Raw genomic sequence first — 7,670 nt, forward strand, 5'->3', positions numbered from 1 at the left:
GATAGAATAAATAAAATACTATATACAGTGGAATAAAATAAAATAAATATACAATAAGATAAAAATAGAATACAAATACAAATGCTATATACAACTGAGTAAAAATACAACAATGACAGAAAGGATTATTGCACTTAGTATTATTGCATATGTATGGATGTGTGTGTTTGATTATAAATATATATGCAGCATGATTTTAAAAGAAGCCATAATCTATGACTTTATGACCTCTATAGTAGTTCTATGAAGATTAAAGAATTTAGGAGAGAAAGTACAAGTATAAAGGTGAAAAAAGAGCAAGAGAGGTCAAGGAGGAAAGGTGGAGCAGCAGCCGAAAATGAAAAAGGTGAGACGGAACAAGACAGAGATGAAAAGAATAGAGAGGTAAGGAGAGTGTCAGAGGGACACGAGGGCAATAATTTGTCTCTCAGGACTAATAATGATCAGACTGAAGCTGGACTCAGAGAAAGACAGAGAGAGATGAGCTCTTAGTGGAGGTGAATATCTCTCTGTGGGGTTATAATGACCGATATGAACTTGGAGTTGGACTTTGGGATGCTGAGAGCGAGGCAAAGAGGAATAGGAGCGAAGTCCGAGACAGACGAGAGAAAGAGATGAGGAGGGGAGGGAGAGTAACAGAAGGGCAAAATGAAGGAGGTGACAAGAGAGAGGAGAGTGACAAAAGTGGAAAAACTTGTCTGCAAAATGCTCTTCATCCCCTGAGGAGACACAGAGGAAGATGTAAGTGACAAAAGGCTTTTTTTTACTGCTTTCTGCGTATTGAATCAGTCGTCCTGACTAACTGTATGTCATCTTTTTGTGTTGGTGCAGTTTTTACTGTGGGGTAAAGAAAAAGTGGCAGCAGCTGCAGGAAAAGACTCACATTCACCTTCATGGATGATGTCACACTGCTCTCCACCAACGAGAAAAAACACCACCATGTTAACATTTCACAACTGCCCATTGTCAGCCCAACAGCTGGCGATTGCTGATAAATTTACAGAGGGGAGGCGTGTGTGATATGCTTGTCGCTTTTTGGCTTCAGAAGAACTTCAAGAATTCAAGTTATTGTCATTGTAATAGATTTGCAGCTGGAAAAACTTACATGGTGTGTGATATTTAAGACAAGACAAAGAGAAAGATAAGAACTATGAAACACCAGATCTCTGCAATACTATCAACATTAAAGGTACAGGACAAGGAGGGAAGGAAATATAGGACCTAAGGACTGTGCATGAAGTATAAGGTAAATGCACAAAGTAAAATATAATTTACACATCAAAGCATGAAATCTAAAATATATTACATTGGAAATATTTTACATGGAGACTGTACACATCTTTTTGTCATACTGGGGAATGTTGTTGTGCTGCAAAGTGACAATGAAGACCTTCTTAGCATAACCTACCGGATCCCTTATTCAATCTGAAGTGAACAGGTGCTGTTTTTCCTAAGGCTAGAAAGTAAGTAATGCAAAACTTGGTTTCATGTATATATTTGCAAAATTCTAATATATTCATACTGTGATATTCATTGGAGTATTTGAGTCACAGCATGACACTACACTCTTATGTGGCTGTGACATTATTGTATCATTGTGCTTTCTTAAAAGTCTAAAAACTATAACATTATTAATGAGAGGCTTCTTTTTCACTCAGTCATTATCTTCATTTAAACACAATGTGGTCTTATATTTTCTGAGTGTGACAAACAGTACACAGTGCAGCCAACAGGTGCATCTTTGCGCCAAAGTTTGTCAGGATTCATTAGGCAGAGTCAGCGTTCCTACATCCAGGACTCTGTTCCTTGAAACATCTGTTTAACCACATGAGTTGCAGCAGCGAAAAGAGAAACTCCCGTGCAGGCAGCAGGTCGTACGGTGCCACTTGACAATGATGTATGCTTGAGGGAAGTTTGCTGGATTTTAACTGAACCAAAGAAGACATCAGAAAAGTTTGACAGCTGTGGTTACAAAAAGAATCTGTGTTCGTGTTTGGCTACCTTACATTTAACGATTTTATAAAAATGTTTTTGTTGATAAACAAAGTACCACAGACTTTAACTAAATGATGGGTGATGATTATAATCAATCTAATTACTTATTATTATTATTATTATTATTATTATTATTAATTATCCCATTAAATAAATGTTTAAAGAATTTTTTTTTTCAGCTGCAGCTTCAGTGTTGTTTAAGAGTTTGAGAAAAAGAATAAATATAATTAAAGCTGCAAGCAACAATGAGAGGGCCCTCATACCTGAGTGCAAATGAGGGTGTACTGGGTTCAAGCTGATCGAGCCATTTGAACAGTTTGGACCGTAACTCTTATCAATGCTGTGATGTTTGGTCCAGACTGAAGAATGTGACTTTGAGTTACAGTCATTTCATGCTTTATGGTGATGCATTGAAATTTGTTTTCAAAATAAAGTAAAGATCGTTAAGATTTTCCTGATGTAATTTTAACTAATTCTTCTCAACCACGGTAAATCTGTACCTCAAAGTTTAAAACATGACATTTCCTTCTGTACCTAGGTGGTGTTCTGACTATCATTAAATATTTCCACACAGATGTGTTCAGGGGTGGGCCCTTATCACACACAAGAAGTTTAGTCCAGACTGGATTAAGTATGTGTGAATGACAGCAAATTAAAATTTTAAAGCGAATGAGCAAAATTCGCAATGGTGTCATAGACACACCCTTCAACAAAAACTCAAAAGCTTGGTAATTTAGCATGGCCCACATCTGTAGTTCTTACTGACCCAAAATTAAAATGATCCCATTAGAACCCTAGGAGCAGTTTGAAAAAGTACAACAACCGGAAATCTCAACAACGATGCCAAAATTACATCATAATTTCAAAATGGCAGACTTCCTCTTGGCATTAGGGGATAACTCCAAGAGGATGTTTTGTGCATCTTGGGATGTTTAATATGTGTACCAAATTTCATATCTGTATGTGAAATACAGCAGTGGCGCTTACCTTTTCCAACTTTATTGGTACCACTATAATTTAATTCCATTCAATTAAATTTTATTGATATAATGCCAAATCATAGTTGGCAGAAAGAAATCACAGTTTCTTGAATGCTCTTTACAGAAAACAGAGAAAACCTCAACAATCATATGACCCACTATGAGCACTTTGGCGACAGTGGGATGTAAAAGCTCACTTTTAACAGGAAGAACCATGCAAAATTTCTGAGCCTGATTTCACCCTCAAAAATGTGACTAGCTGCCGGCTCTTGGGGCTGTCCATCTCTAGGGAAAGTGCGCTATCCCTGCATTTGCCTGAATAATAATAAACAGAGCAGATACACAAGGAGCTTTGTACTTATAGTGTTCAGGCCCTAAAAACAGAATTGAAACATACTCTTGGTCTACATGCAAATTTGGCATGATGTCAGTGACTACAGTGTAGGTGTCCTGTTTGATGATCATATTTTGATTCTTATAGACACAGAGGTCCAGGTGATTCTTCAGAAGTGCATATAATATTTCCCAAAAGTTCTTTGGTAGTTTGGTGGTGATTTCATACCCTGACATAAATAAGATAAAATCCTGCTTCACAGTACTGGCCTCAGCACAGGACCATGAGACCTGTCTTGACCAATACGTTGTCACTCCCAAAGCATAACATTTTACGCTAGGTGACAAATCGTCGATATATTACGCTTCCGGGCACCCAACATGTGCCTAGATTACGAGATCGGAAAAATTAGGAAACATGAGAACCGTTTGGAATGAATCTACACATGTACGTTCGCTTTACTTAAAATGCTTTGGAAAACACTATCTAACGTCATTAAAGGGCTGGTTAGGGTTAGGGATAAGGTTAGGGTTAGGGCTGGAATACATGGCTGGAACGTGTATTACTGCATTGAGCATCATTCTACTGGATTTCATTCATAACCCGGCGTGTAGCATAAGAACGCGGACGGTCACCTTTCACGTTCCTCAGGAAAGCAGCCGGACTTGACAAATCGTCATTATATTATGCCTCGGGACTGAGAACGGGCTGCTTTGATTGAGTTGTCTGTATCAGCTGACTTGAACTGAACTTCATTGTTATTACCTCAGCATTTAATAAAATGATAACTCGCTAGGTGGGAAAAGTTGGAAGGTTTTCCCTTTGAAAGAGTGAAGAGTTTTTGGGGTCTTCTTTACAGATAGCAAACACCTAGGTTGCATCTAAACTTTGTTTCAAGAGCATTTTAAAGCACACATCTTTGTGTAGTGACAATCTGTATTCAAACTGCTCCATAGGTTTGCTCGCCATGCAAATAATGAAGCAAAATTCAAAGTGGCCAGGTGGATGGACAAGTCAACAAAGATTGTGTGTGCGAGGGAGATGAAAAGAAAAAGGATGAAGAAAAGAAAAGAGGACATGAGAGAAAGATGAAGGGAGAATATTTTAGACTCCAGTGCTGGGTGACATTGGTCTGCCGGCTTTTTATAATTTTCTTTTTTTATTTCACTTTGGGACAAAAACATGAATGAGAAAGAGCCTCGGGCTGTGTGAGTGTGTGTGTGTCTTTGCAAACTCTTGTCTCTGTGACACACACACACACACACACACACACACACACACACTGCTGCTATATCTGAGCCATCACTTGAGGCCATCAGGATTTATTTAGCTTTTATTTATACAAGCTTAAAGTCAAACCATCCATCTCACACACAACAGCCCCCAGCTGCCATTACAGTGTGTGTGTGTTTGTGTGTGTGTGTGCGCAGTAGATGACATTGCTTGCATACAGGCAAGTTTGTGATGATCTACAGTAAGTACGGGATGGCACGTGAGTGTGTATGTGTGTGAGTGTGTCTGTATTTGTTTTTCCCATCATCCTCGGCTGTACCTCCAGCAATGATGTTGACGACGGCGGCTCAAGTTGTGTTCTTTAATAATCTAATTCAACAACACAATTACCAAGTGTCAAACTGCAGTGTGAGCATCTCGGGGCCGGGGCGCAGCGACGGCGATGCTTTGTTTCCACAAGCAACATTCATCAGCTAAATTAAAACTCAATGGACGGCCCAAATACTCAATAAAACTCCCTGTCTTGTTTTACGCTCACATGAGGTGGAAAATAGATCCGTCGATAGTGAAACCATTCAATATAAGCTTGATGCATTAAATTGTTTTTTTTTCTTCCCCCCTGACAAACATCATAGGAAAGGGTGTATTTATCAAAAAGTAAGTATTCACCTGTCACTTTTTGGCACTTACATGGCTTTGTTGCTCCTTGGAATAAAGCTCTTTAACCTCCCAAAATAACGCAATGCATCATTTAAGATAATAAGTTGTGTAGATTCAGGAAACTGCATTATTAAAGGAAAAATAACACTCAATTCTGGAGCTGTATATTTAGAATAAAAGAGGCAAATTGTACAAAGTTATCAGTCTTACCCTTAAAACAACCCAGAAAATTTAGACGTATATTTTATTGTAACATGACCTCTCAAGGTTGTGTGCACACTAGCAAGCGCCCTCTGCTGTCTGTAGTAACAGCAGGGGTAAAGGACAAAGTAAAGTGATGTTATATTTGATGTTACAGTGCTACAGGCCTACTGCGATGAACCTACAGCTGACTTAACTCAGTGGTTAGGCAAAGGAGTAATTAGGTTCTAGGCCAGGGGTGTCAAATCTCAGGCAGCCCAGCAAAGATTCTAATTCGGTCCACAGGATGACTTTGGAACAGGTGAAGGAGGGAATACATTTTGGACATTTAATTGTATTTTCATAGGTTATCTTTTCCGACTGAGAAAGTGTAACAGTGTTGGAATCAACTAACAGCAGCTATCAGGGGCTAACAGCAACTATCAGCAGCGCTAACATTGCCATTTATATTACACTTACTTAAGGTTCGTTTTTTTATCATCTACTATAGAAATGTCACTTTCCATAGTGGGAAAAAAAAACAAATTTTCTGTGAATTAGAACTTCCTGTTATATAATTACAGGACAGTCTTTTTAATGAGCTACCAGAACTTGTACTTTTCCTACTCTTACACTTTATTTATTACAGTTTAAGCTCAAGGAGTCGTGCTGGCAGATTTCTTTCTTTGCTACAGCAGCATCTCTTTATCATGTTGAAAAAATTAGACATTTTGGTGAAATTGCTCTTTTTTTGATTGAATCTCTGAGATTAAATATTTAGTTAAACTTCCTTACAATGACAGGAGAGTTTAACTGGTCTGGCCCACTTAAGATCAAAGTGAACTGTACGATGTAAAACGAGCTTAAAGTGCTTGGTATACGCTGCTTTGTGTTTGGGTGACGAGTGATGTGACCTTTTGTTTTGACCAACTTCCTGGTTTTGTTGTATTTCCTTTTTTAAATTGACAATAGCAGCTTGTTTTTTGTTTTGTTTTTTAAGTTTAATTATTAATTATTATTATTCTTTTTGCTGCTCTTTTTAGGGGTCACCATAGTAAATCCTCTGCCTCCATCTCACACAATCTCTACCATCCTCCTCTGTTACACCAACCCTCTGAATGTTCTCCATGATCCTCTTTTGAGGTCTTCCGCTTTTCCTCCTGTCTGGCAGCTTCATCTTCAATATGCTTTGTCAATATATTCACAATATTCACAATCACAATCTTCTGTACATGTCCAAATCTTCTCCACCTCACTTCTCTAATTATGTTCACAACTTTATCTTCTTCTCTCCTTTATCAGCCTGGGTACTTTTATGATTACTCCCAGGCATCTCTTGGATTTTCTGGGGACTGTGACAAATGGGGGCTCATCCGGGATCTGGAACCAGGAGTTCAAGCTCAGAAAGGAGCTGGATCTAAACAACCTAGAAGTTGAGACAGTCATTAGGCTGCCCCAGCTAGGGGTGCCGGTTTAGCTCACTGGGTTGAGCAATCGACCTAAATGATATAAGGGTTTGAATGTGCCCCAGGGCCATTTTTTGTGTGTCTTACCCCTCGGCTTTCTCCCAGCTTTCCTCTCTTCTCTCCACTGTCCTTGACATAAGACTAAAAAGCCCCCAAAAAATGTTTCAAAACAAAACAAAACAAAAGATCGCATCTGCCGGAACTGCACAGTTCAGGTTGCACTGCTGCTGGTCCGCAGGTGTCTGCTGCCTCATTTGTTACGAGTGAAAACATTCACTTACTCCAGTCACTTGTGAGACAGGTGTTGAAATGACTTCACTCAATGTGTGGGCCATAATGTCATAATGTAAGGTTGCTGGGAAGGTGTTGTTACTTGTTGTCAGATGTTTCTTTGTGGAATGAATGAAGGCTGTGAAAGCACATACTCCTTGGGACAATAAGGCTAATCTATGAATTGAAGTCCAATCAGCAGCCCTAAAAGTGACATTACTAAACTCAGTATCTTTGATATTTGGCTTCCTGTTGGACGCTTTTTACAACCCACACTTTTGTCCTGTCCCAAATCAAGTTGGATCATGTTGAACTCAAACCAAGCCTGATCGTAACCAGAAAACATCAACAAATATCACAGAGCGAATGCAGTAATCTGCAATATATGCTATGAAGTCAGTTCATAGAATTAACTACAAATCTTTGTGTTGTACCTGAAAATATATGTTTCATCAAAAAGAAATAAAATTAAAATAGGAGTTAATGTATTACTGAAATCTGAGTATTACTGAATGCTGAGATCGTTTCAGGTACCACTGTGATTTTTTTTTT

Source organism: Pundamilia nyererei, unplaced genomic scaffold (assembly GCF_000239375.1).
Source record: "Pundamilia nyererei isolate P.nyererei 1_Seehausen unplaced genomic scaffold, PunNye1.0 scaffold00231, whole genome shotgun sequence".
NCBI classification, from domain to species: Eukaryota; Metazoa; Chordata; class Actinopteri; order Cichliformes; family Cichlidae; genus Pundamilia; species Pundamilia nyererei.